Here is a 20,864-nt window from a genome sequence, read left to right as displayed (position 1 = left end):
GAACATCATTTTGGGATGTATTAACAGGAGAGTTGTAAGCAAGGCACGAGAAGTAATTCCGCTCTGCTCTGCGCTGATTAGGCCTCAACTGGAGTATTGTGTCCAGTTCTGGGTGCCACATTTCAGGAAAGATGTGGACAAATTGGAGGAAGTCCAGAGAAGAGCAACAAAAACGAGTAAAGGTCTAGAAAACATGACCTATGAGGAAAGATTGAAAAAAATGGTTTTGTTTAGTCTGGAAAAGAGAAGACTGAGAGGGGACATGATAACAGTTTTCAAGTACATAAAAGGTTGTTACAAGGATTAGGGAGAAGAAATGTTCTTCTTAACCTCGGAGAATAGGACAAGAAGCAATGGGTTTAAATTGCAGGAAGGGTGGTTTAGGGTTGGACATTAAGAAAAACTTCCTAACTGTCAGGCTGGTTAAACACTGGAATAAATTGCCTGGGGGGTTGTGGAATCTCCATCATCGGAGATTTTTAAGAGCAGGTTAGACAAACACCCATCAGTGATGGTCTAGATAATACTTAGCCCTGCCATGAGTACAGGGGACTGAACTAGATGATGTCTCGAGGTCTGTTCCAGTCCTATGATTCTATGATTTAAGAATAGAAATAATAACTTCTCACAACACAGTGCCATCAACAGCCTCAGGAACAACTCTGACATCATAATAAAAAAAGGCCGACAATGGAGGTCCTGTCGTCATCAGGAATAAGTTGGAATATGGACAAGAGGCTTTTTTTATTGGGTTCCAGGAAGTGGGTGGGCGGAGGCCCACCCACTGCTAAAGGATCCCCACCCCCAGCCTAAGGGGAGGATCTACAGGACCTCAAAACCCAACTGAGTTTGGGGGACAACTAATAAAAGAACAGGGACAGGAGTGCGGTCAGAGGGTCATAAGAAGGGATCCTGACGGGGACACCGAGCAGAGAACCCCAGACAGCGCCCACTGCTCCTCGAAGGCGTCAAGGGAGCCAGTGGACGCTGCCCAGAGGAACTCTGCCTGGATGCGTGAACGGACAGAGGATCGGAAACAAGCCCCACAGTCACCGGAGTCTCCATCGGCCAACCTCCTCTCCCTGGTTTTGTAGATGGCCGTTTTAGCCAGGGCTAGGAGGAGGTTGACCAGGAGGTCCCGTGACTTTGTGGGGCTACAGATAGGGAGTGCAAAGAGAAGGAGGTGAGGGGAAAAGTGCAGCCAGAAATGCAACAGTATGTTCGTGAGGAGCCGGTATAGGGGCTGCAACCCGGTGCACTCTAAGTAAACGTGCGCCAGGGTCTCCCTCATGCCGCAGAAGGGGCAGGTGTCTTGGACAGGGGTAAACCACGCCAAATACATGCCCGTGCTCACGGCCCCATGAAGGAGCCACCAGCTGATATCCCTGGCGGACCTCAGGACCAGGGTGGAGTATAGGCTGGCCCACCGGGGCTCCTCACCCTCCAGAGGTGGCAGGAGATCCCGCCAATTTGTGTCGGGGGGGGGACACGAGGGTGAGGAAGTGAAGGGTGTGGAGCACGAGCGTGTAGAGATGTTTCCTTGGCGCGGTTTGGAAGCGGACCGGCAGCAGATTGTGCAGCCGGCTTACGGAGAAAGGGCGGGGAGGGGGCAGTTGAGTCCACGGGGCAGGGGCCTGACCTTTTCATCAGGGGCCTGATGAAAAGGTCCAGAGGGCCCGGGGTGGAGGGTGGGCGAGGTGTGCCCTAAACGAAATGAACATTCGTTTAGGCAGCTCTTTAATGCCACCTTCTATAAGCCATTATCCTCTGATCCCACTGAGGATTACCATAAGGAATGACACTATCTGCTCAAGAAACACCCTGAAAAAGCACAGGAACAGATCTGTACAGACACATGCCTAGAACCCCGACTAGGGATATTCTATTTGCTACCCAAGATCCATAAACCTGGAAATCCTGGACACCCCATCATCCCAGGCACTGGCACCCTAACAGTAGGATTGTCTGGCTATGTGGACTCTCTCCTCAGGCCCTACGCTACCAGCACTCCTAGCTATCTTCGAGACACCCCTGATTTCCTGAAGAAACTACAATCCATCGGTGATCTTCCGGAAAACACCATCCTGGCCACTACACTAACATTCCACACAAAGATGGACTACAAGCCATCAGGAATAGTATCCCCGATAATTTCACAGCAAACCTGGTGGCTGAACTTTGTGACTTTGTCCTCACCCACAACTATTTCACATTTGGGGACAATATATACCTTCAAGTCAGCGGCACTGCTATGGGTACCTGCATGGCCCCACAGTATGCCAACATTTTTATGGCTGACTTAGAACAATGCTTCCTCAGCTCTTGTCCCCTACACCCCTACTCTACTTGCGCTACACTGACGACATCTTCATCATCTGGACCCATAGGAAGGAGGCCCTTGAGGAATTCTACCATGATTTCAACAATTTCCATCCCACCATCAACCTCAGCCTAGACCAATCCACACAAGTGGTCCATTTCCTAGACACTACCGTGCTAATAAGCGATGCTCAAATAAACACCACCCTATACCGGAGACCTACTGACCACTATACTTACCTACATGCCTCCAGATTCCATCCAGAACACACCTATCTATTGTCTACAGCCAAGCTCTAAGATACAACCACATTTGCTCCAATCCCTCAGACAGATACAAACATCTACAAGATCTCTGTCAAGCATTCTTAAAACTACAATACCCACCGGCTGAAGTGAAAAAACAGATTGACAGAGCCAGAAGAGTACCCAGAAATCACCTACTAGAAGACAGGCCCGACAAAGAAAATAACAGAACGCCACTAGCCGTTACCTTCATCCCCCAACTAAAACCTCTCCAGTGCATCCTCAAAGATCTACGACCTATCCTGAAAGATGATCCCTCACTCTCACAGATCTTGGGAGACAGACTAGTCCTCACTTACAGACAGCCCCCCAACCTGAAGCAAATACTCACCAGCAACCCCACAACAAAAACACTAACCCAGGAACCTATCCTTGCAACAAAGCCCGATGCCAACTCTGTCTACATATCTATTAAAGTGACACCTTCATAGGACCTAATCACATCAGCCACGCCGTCAGGGGCTCATTCGCCTGCACATCTACCAATGTGATATATGCCATCATGTGCCAGCGATGCCCCTCTGCCATGTACATTGGCCAAACCGAACAGTCTGTATGCAAAAGAATAAACGGACACAAATCTGACATCAGGAATCATAACATTCAAAAACAGTAGGAGAACACTTCAACCTCTCTGGTCACTCAGTAACAGACTTGAAGGTGAAAATTTTGCAACAAAAAAGCTTCAAAAACAGACTCCAGTGAGAAACTGCTGAACTTGAATTAATATGCAAACTAGATACCATTAATTTTAGCCTTGAATAGAGACTGGGAATGGCTGAGTCATTACACAGATTGAATCTATTTCCCCGTGTTAAGTATCCTCACACCTCTTGTCAACTGTCCGAAATGGGCCATCTTGATTATACTACAAAAGTTTTTTTTCTCCTGCTAATAATAGCTCATCTTAATTAATTAGCCTCTTAGAGTTGATATGGCTACTTCCACCTTTTCATGTTCTGTATGTATATATATATCTATCTCCTTACTATATGTTCCATTCTATGCATCTGAAGAAGTGGGCTGTAGCCCACGAAAGCTTATGCTCAAATAAATTTGTTAGTCTCTAAGGTGCCACAAGTACCATGACTGCTACTCTGAAACCTCTCACACTCGTTTCCTTCCCATCCTGGGGAAAAATAGTTTGATTACACAGTATTTGGGTTTTGGTTTTTTGTGAGTTTTTTTGTGGGGGGGCCTTTATGTTTCTGTGTGAAAGTGAACCTGTGTGTTGTAGAACTGTGTGAGAGTTTGAAAAATGTATTGTGGGAGAGCTATGTTGAAGAAATGAGTTTTGCACTTAGGTCTGAATGCAGATACCATTCGTTTCTGTTGCAGGAGTAAGTTCCTTACTCCAGGAACACATCTCCTAACAATTTTTCACTCAGATTCATAGATTTTAAGGCCAGAACGGTCCATTAGATCATTAAGTCTGAACTCCTGTATAATATGGGCCATAGAATGTCACCCAGTTACCCCTGTATTGAGACCAATAACTTGCGTTTGGCTAAAGCACATCTTCCAGGAAGGCATCCAGTCCTGGTTTGGAGACTTCAAGAGATGGTGACTCATAAGAGTTCCCCTTATTGCTCAGCAGTTCCATTAAGCCAGTGCAATGTTGTTGTGGGCGGTCATGGCTGCAGGGAGAGAGGCGATCTCACTGATAGCTGGGGCTGATGCTATGGAGGGCTTTGACTATCAGGAGAGAGACCTTGAACTAGACTTCAGATTCAATGGGCAGCTTGGGCACAGCGTGATGTGATCACAGCAGCTGGTGTTGTCTCCTGCACTGGCTGCTGCTCTTTGTACAAGAGGAAGCTTTTTCAGAGGTGCGGCTTCAACCCTAGATAAAATGACTTGCAATAATCAAACCTAGAGATCACAAATGCACGGATCACTGTGGCGAGGTGTGCGCATGCATATGGGGGCATAATCTTCTGCCACATGCAGAGGGATACAGACTTTTTTTTGGGGGGGGGGGGGCATCAGAGCTATTTGAACATCCGGCAACAATGAGGCGTTCAAACGGCTCTCAAGGTGGTGAACTAGATTAAGAGTCAGCAGGCAGATGCCATCAGTACTGGAATGTTATAGAGGTGACACATTTTCTCAGTCTTGTCGGGGTTTCGTTTTTGCCACTTGCCTGCACCCAACTGCCGATTTTGTCTAAGGAGATCTTGCTGTTGACATCTGATGTAACGGAGATGCACTGCCTGAGCGCCATCGATGTATTGCTGGCACCGTAGCCCCTGCTGTTTCACCAGCTGCCAAACCGCTTCACATAGATGCTGAATAGCAAGGGGGTACAGGACTGAGCCACGCGAGTCTGGCCTCATTAGTTGCTTTTACATTCTCAGTTTGCACTTCCCCATCTTGGGCAGTGGGTCTGACTCTCTCTGTTTCAGGTTGGTACAGAATGGGCTCCTATAAGCATTGTGATTGGTATTCGTTTATACAGTGCCCCAGGTAAGACTAGTGCTTCACAAACACAAAGTGTAGGTAAAGTGGCTTGGTTTACAGAGAAAAACATCACTGTTTGTTGTGAGTTCAGAGCAAGGGAATGGTTACAGCTTTTGTTTTTAATTCATTGAAACATTTCTACTCATTTCATATTTTACAGAACCTCAACTAAGGTGACAAGGACCCTGTGAGGTTCACCTCTTTCATTTCTGTCCCACTGATTCACCTGAAAGTTTTTTATTGATTCAACTTGCACTAATGCCACTCGACACTCCTCACTATGTTATGGGACTGAGAAAAGGGGGGCAGTTTAGGCTTAGCTACATCTAGATAGTAACCTCACCCGAGGATCCAAAGCGCACACTGTCTTTCTCAATATAAAGCCATCCAGAAGTTTAATTATTTTCAAACGGCTAATAAAAGCTTTCCTCTATTTAGCTTCCAAATGTTGACTTATCTACAAAGCCTTGGAGGGTGTGTGTTATTTCCATTAGAAATGGGTTTAGCATTTATTTTTAATATATGGAGATATACCTATCTCATAGAACTGGAAGGGACTCTGAAAGGTCAGCAAATCCAGCCCTCTGCCTAGCAGGACCAAGTACTGATTTTGCCCCAGCTCCCTAGGTGACCCCCTCAGGGATTGAATTTACAACCCTGGGTTTAGCAGGCCAATACTCAAACCACTGAGCTATCCCTAGCCCAAGCATGTGGTAATTCTACCCTGAGCTTCTCAGGGAAGCTTAGTCTGTGGAGAGCTAACTTTCCAAATGTTTTGGAACTCCGAGGACTTGGACCCATCGAATTAACCATGTATCATTTTCTTCTAAGGACATTGTCATGTTGATCATGACGTCTGCCAAGTTATTAGTTTAGTTCTTGAAATCAAACAACTGGAGATAAGATTGAACCAACTCTGTGACTCACCCAACATCCTACAACAAGTCTTTTGTAGATGCTGGAAGATAACTTAGGAGTCTCCTGATTCCCAGTCCCATGTTCTTACCGCTACAATAAATCCCCTCTCCCAGAAATATATACTATTAGAGAGATGTGGATTCTGTGGTGCAAAGTCTAAAAACATTTATCAGATTTGCTGTAGTCTTAGTCTCAGTTTTAAGATGGCAGTCTTGTTTCGTTACCAATAAATTCAGGAGGTGATGGATAAACCCTGAAAAGATGGAGTTTTGCAAAAAAAGAAATGAAAAAAAGTTAGTCCCATCAAATGCCCCAGAAACCAGAAATGATGAGGATTATGAATTTGGTGTGACAGTCCAGACAGTGACAAAGCAAGGCAGTAAGAGACTCCATTTTTAAAGTGGTGAGGAACAAAGAGATTTCAGCAAAAACAATGAGGAGTCCTTGTGGCACCTTAGAAACTAACAAATTTATTTGGGCATAAGCTTTCATGGGCTAGAACCCACTTCATCAGATGTATGAAGTAAAATATACAGGAGCAGGTATAAATACATGAAAGGATGGGGGTGCTTTACCAAGTGTTAGGTCAGTCTAACGACATAAATCAATTAATAGCAGGATACCAAGGGAGGAAAAATAACTTTTGAAGTGGTAAGAGCGTGGCCCATTACAGACAGTTGACAAGAAGGTGTGAGTAACAGTAGCAGGGCCAGCTCCAGACCCCAGCGCGGCAAGCATGCGCGTGGGGTGGCCCTTTCCCGGGGGGGCGGCAGGCTGGGCCGGTGGACCTGCTGCAGTCATGCCTGCGGGAGGTCCACCGGAGCCCCGGGACGACCGGACCTGCCGCAGGCATGACTGCGGAGGAGGCGCTCGTCCCGCGGCTCAGCTGGACCTCCCGCAGGCATGACTGCGGCAGCTCAAGCGGAGCCGCCGGACCTGCGAACCGTCCGCAGCCACGGGAGGTCCAGCCGAGCCGCACGACCAGCGGACCCTCTGCAGTCATGCCCGCGGGAGGTCCGCTGCTCCCGCGGCTCTGGGGCACCTCCCGCGCATGACTGCTTGGGGCGGCCAAAAAGGTAGAGCCGCCCCTGAACAGTAGGGAGAAATTAGTATTGGGGAAATTAAGCTTAGGTTTTGTAAGGACCCAACCACTCCTAGTCTTTATTCAGGCCTAATCTGATGGTATCTAGTTTGCAAATTAATTCCAGTTCTGCAGCTTCACATTGGAGTCTGTTTTTGAAGTTTTTTTGTTGAAGAATTGCCACTTTGAGGAGAACACTTCAATCTCTCTGGTCACTCAATAACACACCTCAAAGTGGCAATTCTTCAACAAAAAAATTTCAAAAACAGACTCCAACATGAAGCAGCAGAACTGGAATTAGATACTATCAAAGTAAACTAGATACCATCAGATTAGGCCTAAATAAAGACTGGGAGTGGTTGAGTCCTTACAAAACCTAAACTTAGTTTCCCCAATGCTAATTTCTCCCTGTCATAAAGCAAAACTGAACAAGGAGAGAAAGCCCAGGAAGAGAAGACATCGCAAAAGAGAGGAGACAAGAAGGGTAAAGGAAGTAATAGGAGACACATGAAAACAGAGCTGCAATGCGACAACTCACAAGCTAAGTTAAACATAAGAGGATCAAAAGCTCAGGAAAGCATAGAAAGGGAAGCAAACTGTATCTCAAATGAGAGAAGTGGATGCTGAAATGACAAAAGAGCTGAAATCTAAAAGAGTGTTAAATTATGAACCAATTAATAAACTAGACCACAAGTACTGGTAGGGATGATGTGTAATGGAAACAGGTGGCACCTAAAACAAAGGCCAATTTCCATACTGCACATTTCCGTAAGCAGCAGAGGGCAAAGAAATCAACCAACCAACCAAGAAATCATATCAGATTTGGAGTAAATGACAAACTACAGGCTCAGTTCTTAAACGGAGTCTGTACCTTGTAGCAGGCCACTTGTTGCCAGGTGGGCGTTTTGCATTAGTAGGCCAGGTTGTGTACTTTGATCCCCACAATCAAAGACAGAGCATGCACATTCCATAGAGAGATTTCCACAGGCAGTACTCAATGATAGGAGGCGCTGCTGGCTGAGATTCTTGAGGTGAGGTGACAGCGCTGAAACAAAGACGGGAAAAGAGAAGCCAGCCTGATAGATTTTTGAGAATTAGCCATCCCTAGCCGCTGGAGAAGGTGCTGGTCCACAAATCGCCTTCTCTTCTGGGCTGCTAACAAAACAGAGTGAAAGCTAAGCCATGGGTTGTTCGGTGCAGATTGTCATTGTTTTACTTGTCCGTACAGTGCTTACCACAATCATGCCCTGATTCCTGACTGAGGCCACTAAGCACCACTGCTCCACAAATAGAAGTTCTGTAGCCAGAAGCTATGATTTGATGGGGAGCTGAACTCCCACACACTGCTCTCAATGGCAGAAAAGGCAAATCAGACTGCCCCATCAGAGCATAACTGCAGCAGCCAAGTAGATACTTGTGGAGACAGATGGGACACTGAACTGAGGATGGAAATAACATTCTGCATTGAACCATGAGCTCAGCTATTCCAAAATTAAACCACACACACACACACAAATCACTGCTGAAGTTACGGTCCTACGTGCACCTATATTGTAATAATTGATCATCCAAACTGCAGGTAAAAAAAGCCTATTAGGTTACCTTGTCCACTCCCCAGTCCAACACAGGATTGCTCTCCACAACATATACACAGATACACTCTGCACCATCTAGTGTAGCACAGAGATTTTTGTGCAGCACACACTATAAAGTTTCTTTTATCAGACATCATCCTGATATGAAAATGCATTACAACAGTTGCCATCAATACAATACAATTCCATGGGAAAACCACAGTTTGGTTATTGCATACGATACTTGAAGGCCTGAAATACAGGAACAGGAAAGTGTACAAAGGGAAACTTCATAAATGATGCCAAGTTGAAAAAAAAAAAAAAGGCCGGATAGCAATACTGAGGGGTTTATAGAATTTAGTTCTTTTGTATATTAAAAAAAAAATCGGGGGAAATCAGGATGAACTGAACAGGGGAGATAAAAATAAGGGGGAAAAACAGCTACACAGATGAATGAGTAAGTGAGAAGGCTGAAAAGCAGTGAATGAATGTGCATCAGGAATGGATTCCATGCCTCTACGTCACTGGATCAAATCTAGCCCAAGTCAGTAGTGACCAAGCTGTTTGGTGCTCTCACCTGGTCCCTGCATAACACAGAAGCCCACACTATAATTAGAATCCCTGGTTGAACATTCCAAAAAAGAGCCCAGGGGCTGATTGGGCCATTAAGTTATTCTCGCATTTCCTCCAGGTCAGAGTTGAGGACATTGGTGGCACGTTGTGTGGGAAGCCTGCACTGCCTTACCTGTTCTATGGCTAGATCATAGGGCGTGAGTGAAAGTAAAATGGAATGATTCCCATTAACGTCACTGGGACTCTGGATCAGGCTCGCAGCCTGAAAGGCTGCCAAGTCTGCATCCATCCACCAGCACTGAATTTACTATTTAAGAAAATATTCCCCCATTAGTACCAAAATAAATGTTAGTTGTGTTTTGATTTCAGCAAAAGGTTAAGCCTCAACTAAAAACAGGCTAATTACATCATTAACCAAACCCATCCAGCATGCATCTTCAAATTCATAAGAAAGTAGTGTGAATCACCACCCTTGGGTTCCCAAGAAGCAAGTCAAGTTACTTGACTCCGGAATGCATAAACATTTAATGGAAGAAATTGTGACTTCAGAGAAAGAACAAACAAAGCAGCTTGTTTGTTTGTGTAATGACCTCCTCGCAGGAGAACAACTAAGGAACATGGAAAGACTTGAGAGAGTCTTCCACAGTTCATGTTTGTAGCTATGATCCGAAGGGTACAGAACAAAGACTCTCCTATTTATAGCTGAGAGACTAAAGGCAAAAAGGAACTCAGTGATGAGAAGACAATCTACCACTGTCTTTATTTATTTATTTAGTATCCTGCGTGGAAATTTAGTGGTGCCTTCCAATTCAGCCCACCACCTCCACTAAACACCTCCCCCACCCCCAGGAATGACTGCACTTCAGCATGACAGGGACTATTATTTTAGTGTGTGTGCTCATGTACGTACATACACTGCCTAGCACAATGAGGCCTTGAACCCTGATTGGGGCTTCTACATTCCACTCGAACATACGCTGTATTTGGGAAGATTACTATTCTGTAGCATCCATTATGAACAGCCTCAGCATCAATGGACCTGTGCCCATTTACACCAGTCTTGGATCTGGCCCTTAGATCATAGGGTGGCATTCCCCAAAGTGCTCAGTTTTGGTTGAACTCAGGGGGAGAAGAATTAGGCCCATGCTAAACACTTCTGAAAAGGCCATCCCCAGCTCTTACATGCATCAAACTTTTGAGGACACATTTGGAGGTGGCCAATTTGGGGCTGGATGACATGTGAGGATATTTTAAGTGTGTGCACTCTTTAAAAATGTTTTCTTGTCCTAGACAGAGGAACTGTGTCACAGAGGGCCTTCACCTTAACTAAAACTAACTGAAGAGTGACAGACACATTGAGTTTCCTGCAAAACATGCCTGGACATACCAACAGTACATGTATATTACCCACAATGCAGTGCACACGTCATTCCCAGATCTCCCGAGGGGTTTGTGCAGAAGCACATTTCCAAAGGGATGCAATTGTGTGAATGGCTCAGAATGAAGCCAAGGTGAGATAAAAGGATGCTGCAGTCTTAAGGGACCTCACTACCCAGACAAGCAAACAGCCTAACCAGATGACAAACCCAGAGGCAACTTCTAAAAAGCCAAGATAACTGCTAGAGAAGGCTGCCAAAGAGACAGATGGCACCAAGGACAGATTTTACTAAAGTGAAGAAAACCCTAGCACGGTGTTCTTCAAAGAGTATCAGTGCACTGAAACCATAATGTTTCTAATAAATAAGCCAATTTATTATTAAAATCAAGAGGCGATATACAAAGCGTTCAATATGCCACCCTGATTTACATTCCATAGAACTCCACTGAAGTCAATGCAAGTCAGGTCTGGATTTGGTCCAGAAAGACACTATACGTCCAGCCTCTGTTACACTGATGGATATAATCTGGAGGCGAGAGACTCACTATTGCTCTGCATCTTGTACGGTCCTTTACCCCTGTGCAAAGTGGAGGGAAAATGCTATCAAATCAGAAAGGCCAGGTTAAACTCTCTGCTGGAGTAAGGGGGCGTGGCTGCATTGACTTCAATGGAGTTGTGTCATTTACATCAGAAGATAATTCAGCCCCGACTGTTGTGCTCCAACCTTGCACTAGAATCAATGACTACACGGAGCAATGATGAATCTGGCTCAAAGGGTGTAACATATATGCTTACAGATTCTTCTGTGGCAACCACTGTTTTTGTTAAATTGAAGGGCGAGGTAAGTCTGTGTCATATATTTTAATGAGAGAAGGTGCAAAGTTGTTCATTTCACACACACACTTAGGTACTGTGCTTCTAAATCTCCATGTTACACAGCAGCGATAGACAAATAAGATGACTGATTAAAATCATTTAAAAAAACCACTGTAATTACATAGTGACAACCACAGAGAAAGAGTGTTTACGTTATTATTTATCAAAAGTTCTTATATGCCCTGCCATTACTATGGCAACCGAGCACCTTATAATCTTTAATGTATTTATTTTTTCAACACCCCTGGGATGTAAGGCACTGTTGTTATATTCCCATTTTACTGATGAGGACCTTAGATTCAGCAAGACTAAGGGCCAGATTTTTAAAGGTATTTAGGCACCTAACTCCCTTTGAAATTAATGGGAGTTAGGTGTCTAGGTCCTTCTAAAGATTTGGCTCTAAGTGATTTGCCTGGGTCACACAGGAAGTCTATGGTGGAGCAGGGTAGTGAGCAGAGATCTCCCATATCAAGGCTAACACCCTGACCAGCAAACCTTCTTTCTCAAGTTAGTTAGTATGATTATTAACTAATATATTTGTTAAGCACCATCAGTGTGCTCAGTGCTATTAAAAATATAGCAAGAGATCTGCCCTAATTCTGCCCTACACCAGTGTCAGTCAGGAGCAACTCCACTGAAGGCAAGATCTGCCTGTTTCCCCCCACAATTGCGAAACCCTGCAACAATTCTAAAGGTAGAGGAATTTTTTTTTCTCAGGGCCCGATTCTCCTAGTGAGAGGAAAGTCAGTCCCTTTACTGATTGTAAATCTGGTGCATGCACCCTAAATGTATCTGGAAAGTTGTTGTGCTTAGTAGCACCCATCCATTCCTGCCTGCCCTCACCATACTCCAAGCTAAAAAAAATCCAGCAATTAAACTCCTTTTCCTCCAGCAAAACTAGCCTCCCCACTTTGCTGCTTGTGAACGGCTTGCTGAGTTAGCTATAATTTGGAAAATTAATTGACTCAGAGCCTGCTGCTGAAGCAGCCTCAAATACAGAACACCCAAGACGCAGCAGCAGCAAGGTCAGAGGAGGTGGGAAATTTTGCAACAAATGTAGCGGGCAGCAGTGAGGAAACATAAAAAGGAAAGCATTCAGATCAGACCCAGCAAGGAGAGGCGAGTCAGAGACCTCAGGAGAACTGGGAGAAGGGGATGCAGGCTGGATATGTCTTTAACTGGGAATGCCTCTGGCTCAGCATGGGACACATGTGCCTGGAGATGCCCCTTCTCTCTCTCCAGGCATGCAAAGAGCACATGAAAGATTATCTTTGTGAATCCAGTGAGCAAATCCACAGCATCCTCGTCCCGGAAAGAAATCTTAAATTATGTAGCTCGTTCACAGACATGCCATCTGTTTGGGAATAAGCCCCTTGGCAATCATTCTGGTCATAAAAAGGAACAAGAGTTAGGTATCTGTCATCACCATTTTTCTCCTGTGGCTTCAGTAATTTTATTTACCACCAATCAGTCTCTCCAAATATAATCAGTTCCCTTATTTTTGGTTATTATTTGTTATGGACAGAACACCCTGAGTGTATAAGATCCTTTACAAACATAAAGAAGACAGCCCCTGCCCCTACCTTCTTAGGGCCTGAGTGTGTGTGGCAGCCGGCAAGTCACTCAGCTTCTCTATGCTTGTCAATTGCGGCTAAAGAAGCTAACCCGACCTACCTGCTCAAGGTGTGTCTGTGTGTGTGTGATAATTAGTTAATGTTTGTGAAGCCATCTAAAAGTGCTGTTCATTATTATCCCAAGTGCTGTGGGTATCAGGAAAAGCAGCATCAGGCAAAGTGAGAGTAAACAACCATAGCCTATCATGTTGGTTTAATCTGAATTGCAGTCGTTTTTGCTTTCAGCCCTTGTTGAAGCAGATACCCTGCCTGCTACAAAATTGACATGCTATGTACGGGTGCAGTTGTCCAGCATGCAGACTGGGAAAGGGCTCTTTGTCCCCATAAAAGAAAAATTGATTCCAATATATTTGCAAAATTGTATGTAGTTGGCGGCTTTTCTATGGCCATGATGTCTGAGCACCTTGAAATGTCCATCAGTTTAGCCTCATTACACCTGTGCATAGTAGATTTCGTTATCCCCATTTCACAGATGGGAAACGGAGGCACAGAGCAGTGACGTGATTTGCCCAAAGTCTCCCACTGGGATTTTGTGGCAGGGCTAGGGTCTGAGCCCAGACCAGTGTTTCAACCACAAGGCCACCCTGGATGATACCATTAAGAAGAATTAGCAATTATGTAGCACTTTCATGTCTAGCTCTCAAAGCACATCACAAAGGAGGGGAGGTATCATCCTCCCCATTTTAGAGATGGGGAAACTGATGCCTGGGAAGATTAAGTGACTTGCCCTGAGAATAGAGGTCCATGTGTGAAGCAGCTGTCATTGGGCAGGGATGCTGGGAGGCAGCTGACTAGAGCCTGCTCCTCTACCTCAGCCAGTGAGCAAGGGGTCAGCCAGGGCTAGTCAGCAGCTAGGGGCTGCCAGCCCAGCCAGATCCCCCTTCCATCCCAGGGCAAGCAGCAGCCCATACCGTGGGCCACCAACTCAACCACAGGCCCTCCACTCACTGCCTAGGACAAGGAGTAACCAAGGGCAGAACCCACAGAGCCACCAGAGTTACCAGGACACCAACCCAGGGAGCCTGTCAGGGGCACAGCAATTCCTGTGTTCAGAAAGTTCATTCCATGCTGGAGAGAGCCTTGCCAGGCTTCCTTTCAAGTAATCGGGACACTTGTTATCATTTAAATTGGGAAAATAAGTTAAATTAATCAAATATGCAAATTAGGGCATTCAGGCACCAGATTTCTAAAACTTAATGGACCAAGGCCACGCAGCAAGTCAGTTGCAGAGAAATACAACCCAGATTTCCAGACTACCGGTCTAGCGTCTATTCACTAAGCCATGCTGCTGTTTGCTTGCAGTAATGAATAGCAGAGCAGGGGGGTTCTGCTTCTTTGCTGCAAGAGGCTTTTATTTTTTTTTAAAAAGCCAGCCTCCGGTCTACTCCTGTTCTCTCTACAGCATCCGCACTGAGAGCAAGATTCCTGACTTATTGCACCTTGCAAGCTTGCTTCAGTGTATTTCCACAATCGCTTTGCACTAGGTGTCCTAGTGTACATCTGAATTTTCAAGCAATTACTGTCAAGAAAATAAATCTGTCTACTCAGTTTTTCCTCACTGTCACATTGACAATAGTGGCAGGTAATGGGCTAATGAATGGGCCCATTTGCCTGAACAAATAGCCTCTTATACTTCCAGAAAGATCTTCCTCTTGTGTTTCTCCTCTTGCTTTCCTCATAAGCAGTCTATGCCCAAAGCCTTTACGAAATTCAAGCCCAGTTTCACATTTCATTGAAAAACCTTTAAGAAAAGCCATTTTTCATACTTAAGACTTTTTCAAATCTCCTCTAACCAGTTACATTCTGCATTGTATCTTTTGGATCTGGCCACTGTCCAACGACAATCCTTAAAATCCCTTTACAGTTTTAAAGGAAAATACAAGCCCTCATTTACCACTGGATTCAGCCTGAAAATAAAAGCTTAATGCCTTGACAGGCCTGGATATTTTTTTGCATTCTAAGTCTGATTTATGGTAGTAGCCAGCAAACCAGGCTGGTGAAATATTTGCTGCTGCTCGCAGGGATCTGGAAAAATGAAGTGTGAAGTTCTGAAGAGAGCAGGCAACAGTTCTCCAGTCACTAAACACTTCCAACAAGTTGGCAGTGGAACAGAGCTGTGGTCTGAAAGATGAACCTCAAAGGAATAGGGGGTGGAGAGAGAGCAGTACTGTGCACAGTGTCAAAATACTGCTGCAGCTTAAAGCTTTCCATACATTCATTACATTGGGAGGGGAAAGAGAAACATTTTCTTCATTATTTATTTATTCTCTCTCTCTCTTTTTCCCCCTGTGCAGTTCCCCCTGCAGGGGTTTCACCCAAAGTAGGAAAAAATTAAAAGCAACAACAGGAACATAGGAAGTCGCTTAAGCCTACCATAAAAATGTTCAGATTGAAAAATACGATCCGGATGGGGAAAGCGTTGCGTTTGCTGCAAGGCTGATTAGTCTCTGTAGCCTTTCGAAGGGCCAAGGCCCTGAAATCTGTGGGCGTGGGAGCTGTGATTTTCATTCCCATGAAAAGGGAATTTCCTAGAGGTAAAAGGGAGGTGGGGATTTTTCAGAGTGTTCTTGGAATGAGTCACCCTGAATACATTTGCCAGGTAAAACATGTGGCTGCTTCAACTGTCTTTGAAGAAAATTAATATTCATCTATATTATATATAGCATAAAGTGGCTCGACTTTGTGGAAATGCCATAATCTCACTGAGGTCTGGCCTTCCTCCAATTACCCACTAAATTCAAAAGCAGCATTGCATGCTCTGCAGCCGTGTCACCAGGATGGACAAAAACACACATCATGCTCTCAAACTCTGTCGACATGCAAAGAGGTGCACGCCTCGACCCTACCTGTGTCGCTGATGGGGCCATCCCAGATATTTGTGGATTCATCAGATTGAGCCAGATCTGGGAACTTCACTCTACGATGCCTGGTATGATGTATGATTCTCAGTAGACTATGTGTGTTTGTCTATTAGAGAGTGAGAGGGGAGAGAATTCAGAATTAAGGTACCATATGCTGCTTCTGTGCACAAAGCCATGCCCTATCACATGACCTCCATAATGTGGCTGGACACTGGTGAGGTCACTGGGGAGGGGGGATGGGAAGTAGGAAAGAATCTTTCCTATGAGGCAGAGAGAACAATATGGAGCTGCTCCAAGGAAGCTACTCCTACCTTACAGCATTAATGGCCTCTGAGATCTACCACAATCCCTGTGCAGGTGAAAGCACCGAGAGATTGAACAACTAGCCTAAAGTCAGGGGCAGAACTGGGAATTGAACCCAGGTGTCCGGTATCCCAGCCCTGTGCTTTAACTAGACTATCAAACATAACATAAGAACAGCCAGACTGGGTCAGACCAAAGGTTCATCTAGCCCAGTATCCTGTCTTCTGACAGTGGCCAATGCCAGGTGCTCCAGAGGGAATGAACAGAACAGGTAATCGAGTGATCCATCCCCTGTTGCTCATTCCCAGCTTCTGGCAAACAGAGGCTAGGGGACATCATCCCTGCCCATCCTGGCTAATAGCCATTGATGGACCTATCCTCCATGAACTTATCTAGTTCTTTTTTGAACCCTGTTGTGGTTTTGGCCTTCACAACATCCTCTGGCAAGGAGTTCCACAGGTTGACTGTTCATTGTATGAAAAACTACTTAGTTGTGTTTGTTTTAAACTTGCTGCCTATTAGTTTCATTTGGTGACCCCTAGTTCTTGTGTTATAAGAAGGAGTAAATAACATTTCCTCGTTTACTTTCTTCACACCAGTCATGATTTTATAAACCTCTATCATATCCCCCCCTTAGCTGTCTCTTTTCCAAGCTGAAAATTCCCAGTCTTATTAATATCTCCTCATACGGAAGCCATTCCATACCCCTAATCATTTTTGTTGCCTTTTTCTGAACCTTTTCCAATTCCAGTATATCTTTTTTGAGATGGGGTGACCACATCTGCATGCAGTATTCAAAATGTGGGCGTACCATGGATTTATATAGAGGCAATATGATATTTTCTGTCTTATTATCTATCCCTTTCTTAATGATTCCCAACATTCTGATTTCTTTTTTGACTGCCGCTGCACATTGAGTGGATGCTTTCAGAGAACTATCCACAATGACTCCAAGATCTCTTTCTTGAGTGGTAACAGCTAATTTAGACCCCATCGTTTTATATAGATAGCTGAGATGATGTTTTCTAATGTGCATTACTTTGCATTTATCAACACTGAATTTCATCTGCCATTTTGTTGCCCAGTCATTCAGTTTTGTGAGATACTTTTGTAACTTTTCAGTCTACTTGGGACTTAACTATCTTGAGTAGCTTTGTATCATCTGCAAATTTTGCCACCTCACTGTTTACCCCTTTTTCCAGATCATTTATGAGTATGTTGAATAGGACTGGTCCCAGTACAGACCCCAGAGGGAAACCACTATTTGCCTCTCTCCATTCTGAAAACTGATAAGAACAAGAATCCTAGATGAGAACAAGCATTTCGTAGCACTTTTCATCCACAGCTCTTCTCTGTCCCAAGCTTGTCTCAAGCTGCTGCTTCAGATGCAGATCCCAAGGAGCTGGGCTCTGCCCTTTCCAGAAGCACACCCTGGGGCAGCCTAAATCCTGCCCCCCATGCACAGCAGAGGTTCTGCTGGCATAGGGCCTACGGAAGATAGAATGGAATTCACCGATTAGTTGCAACATTATAAATCCAAGCAACACCATTGACTGCAGTGGAGTTACTTAAGGTTTACAACCATAAGTGAAAGAAGAATTTGTCCCAGCATATATATAGTAATAATGAGGTTTTCTTTAAGCAAAAAATACACTATAATTTTGGTTTTGATTCAGTGTCTAAAGCTGTCAAAGGTCAGAAGCTGAAATGATGCAACAAAGTTTTTGTTTTGTTTTAAACACAAGTTTTTGGTTTTGGAGAAGCAACTGCATGTTCCAATTCTATTGAAAGTTTTGAAGTGTTCCATTTCTTCAGCACAACAGAACAAACCGAGCTGGGGTGCTGTCTGAACAAGAGCATGGAGCCTTGCAACGGGAACACATGACTCTTTTTTGTTACGCAGAAACTTAAGAATCCTCCTTAACAGTAGAAGCGTTTACGGGACATGCTCTCGCACAAACTCACACATCTCACAATCACACAGCCTCAAACCACATTGTCTGTCACACATGAACATGCTATGCCACCCACTCTCATAAACAAGATACATGCAAATACTTCTCACCATGCTCACACAAACTGAAACCCATATTCTGTACTATACTCCCACACAAACAGACAAACATACGCACACTCAGGTACACACACACACACACACAACTTTAGTTACTGTTCTGCCAGCATCCCTGCATCACAAGTATGAAAAATAAGTTGAACCATTTTCAGATCTGAAGGGCTATTCTCACCCAGAGACAATGAACTAAATAAGAGGGAGCAGCATCCACTTATACCAGGGCAATGTTGGGTCCATTGTCTCTATTTTGGAGAGAGACCAGCAAAGCATTAGATGGACCCTCACCCAGCAAAAGATAATATTTTCTAGTCTCTGGTATTGTACATACTGCTTGTCTCAGAGTTGGCAGTGGGCTACGAAGCCTTTTTTACCCCCATGTCACAAGCTCAAATGTGACTCAGGTTGGTGGTTAGCAGAAGTCGTTACTGTCTGATTATTACTGTTCTGTGGTTTCTGTGAAATGAGACGGGTGTTCAGTTGCTAGCGAACAGGTGTCTGCATCACAGTGGGCATCCTTGTGAATAGTCTCCACGAAGAAGCAAGGAGTGAGGCAAGTGGGTGGGTGAAGCCACACTATCAAACACAGAAATCACCTTGCAGGACAGGGTGGAGGCATTTGCCTAGGGCAGTGGGGGTGAAGCTGCTATAGAGTCATAGGATTGGAAGGGATCTCGAGGGGCCATCTAGTCAGTCCCCTGCACTCATGGCAGGACTAAGTATTATCTAGATCATCCCTGACAGGTGTTTGTCCAACCTGCTCTTAAAAGTCTCTAATGATGGAGATTCCACAACCTCCCTAGGCAATTTATTCCAGTGCTTAACCAGCCTGACAGTTAGGAAGTTTTTCCTAATGTCCAACCTAAACCTCCCTTGCTGCAATTTAAGCCCATTGCTTAGGTAATAATTGGAAATATACCAATCTCCTAGAACTGGAAGGGACCTCGAAAGGTCATTGAGTCCAGCCCCCCTGCCTTCACTAGCAGGACCAATTTTTGCCCCAGATCCCTAAGTAGCCTCTGCAAGGGTTGAACTCACAACCCTGGGTTTAGCAGGCCAATGCTCAAACCACTGAGCTATCCCTCCCCCCATTCTTGTCCTATCCTCAGAGGTTAGGGCAAGAAGCCTAGGAGCTGACAAAGGGGGGGAAGTCGTCACTTCCGGGGAGGTGCGGAGCCAGGTAGGGAGCCTGATGCCCCACCAACATCCCTCCCCAGCACCAACAGGGTTCCCGGTCATGTGCCAGCACCCCTCCCCCACAACACCAGTGAGGGTCCCAGGCCACACACTGCTGCCTGCCCCCCCTCATAGAGGAGTTGGGGGAATATGAATAGATTAAAGACTATGAAGTGCTCAGACAGTACAGCGTTACGGGCCAAATAAATACCATCAAGAGAAAATCCAGCTCTGAAGGATTCACTTTCTATAAAGTATTTTTGTGATGCTCCGTGTTATATTAAAAAGCATTGTAATCTCTTTATATTGATCTAGAATTTTGAAAGCTCATATCCAAAGCATGCAAATTTCTGAATTGCCCCTTTCCTTCAGTAGGATCCAACGTGCCTTTTAAACGTTGCCAGTTCAGAAGGAATAAGTTCACCAAACACTGAAATGTAGCCATCTCTGGGGTAGAATACAGCAGAAGTTTAAGAGTGAACAAGGACACCACAGCAGAGGGGAAGTGGAGAATACCATGTACAATTGAAACTGAATTCAGATAGGGAGATTACTGAGTGATTTGTCTGCTTTTTCTTGTTGAGTTAGTGTGTGGGGTTTTCTCTTTTGCTGTGGTTATTTTTAAATTAGAGTTTGTTGCAGAGGCATTATGTTAACTAATAATGTGCACAAATACTTTTGTTCAATACCTGCTGTACCTTTGCTTTGCCGATTTCTTTTCACCAAAATGAATTATATAAATAGTATCAGGGCAGGTACAATCCTTCTCTTTTGTGCTTGTACAGACACCTAGCATCAGGTGATCCATGCCTGGGAGCTGTACGGTCTACCACAATACTAATAAAACAATGTCAATGTAGACAAACAACATTTAATTTCTTAAAATGCATCATAGCCAGACCCTGCAGCTGACACCCTGATCATGGGAAAAAGAGACACCAGGTATTTTAGGATTATAACTGATCAGGACTAGAGCTGGTAGGAAAATGTATCTCATTACCTGCGAAAATGTTGAAGGAAAAAAAAAAAGATGTTTCATGTTTGTTGAATTTTTCAGGATTTCATCAAAAAACAAAATCAGAAATATTTTTGGTTTTCAAAAGTTTGAGTTTTTCAGCAAAAACCTCCATCCATTTAAAACATCCATTTAAAAGCTCAAAGGGCATTTTTCTCTGCTAATAACTTTTGAAAATTCCTCCCCTCTCCCACCATCTCTTATCAGGACTTCAGTTTTACATTGTATCCAAAAGACAGTATTTCTGTTGTGCAGCACCATGCACCCTAACAAGGGGAGAGGGTCAGTTCTGACCCAAAGGGACGAGCGATCCCTACTG

General features: G+C 44.6%; 1 protein-coding gene and 1 long non-coding RNA gene across 2 annotated transcripts in view; one reads left to right on the top strand and one right to left on the bottom strand.

Moving 5' to 3' along the window:
- Positions 1 to 20,864, bottom strand: part of LOC120400659 — a 73,025-nt gene that overhangs the window by 26,625 nt on the left and 25,536 nt on the right. Inside the window, exon 2 of the long non-coding RNA XR_005595951.1 lies at positions 15,966 to 16,086. This is a non-coding gene — a long non-coding RNA (uncharacterized LOC120400659). The remainder of the gene's footprint in view (positions 1 to 15,965; positions 16,087 to 20,864) is intronic.
- Positions 1 to 20,864, top strand: part of RUNX2 (RUNX family transcription factor 2) — a 232,972-nt gene that overhangs the window by 204,363 nt on the left and 7,745 nt on the right. The window lies entirely within an intron of this gene.

This window comes from Mauremys reevesii, linkage group 3 (assembly GCF_016161935.1).
Source record: "Mauremys reevesii isolate NIE-2019 linkage group 3, ASM1616193v1, whole genome shotgun sequence".
Lineage (NCBI taxonomy): Eukaryota > Metazoa > Chordata > Testudines > Geoemydidae > Mauremys > Mauremys reevesii.
The sequence above is the reverse complement of the archived record's forward strand: the minus strand, read 5'-3'. Positions and strand labels throughout refer to the sequence as shown.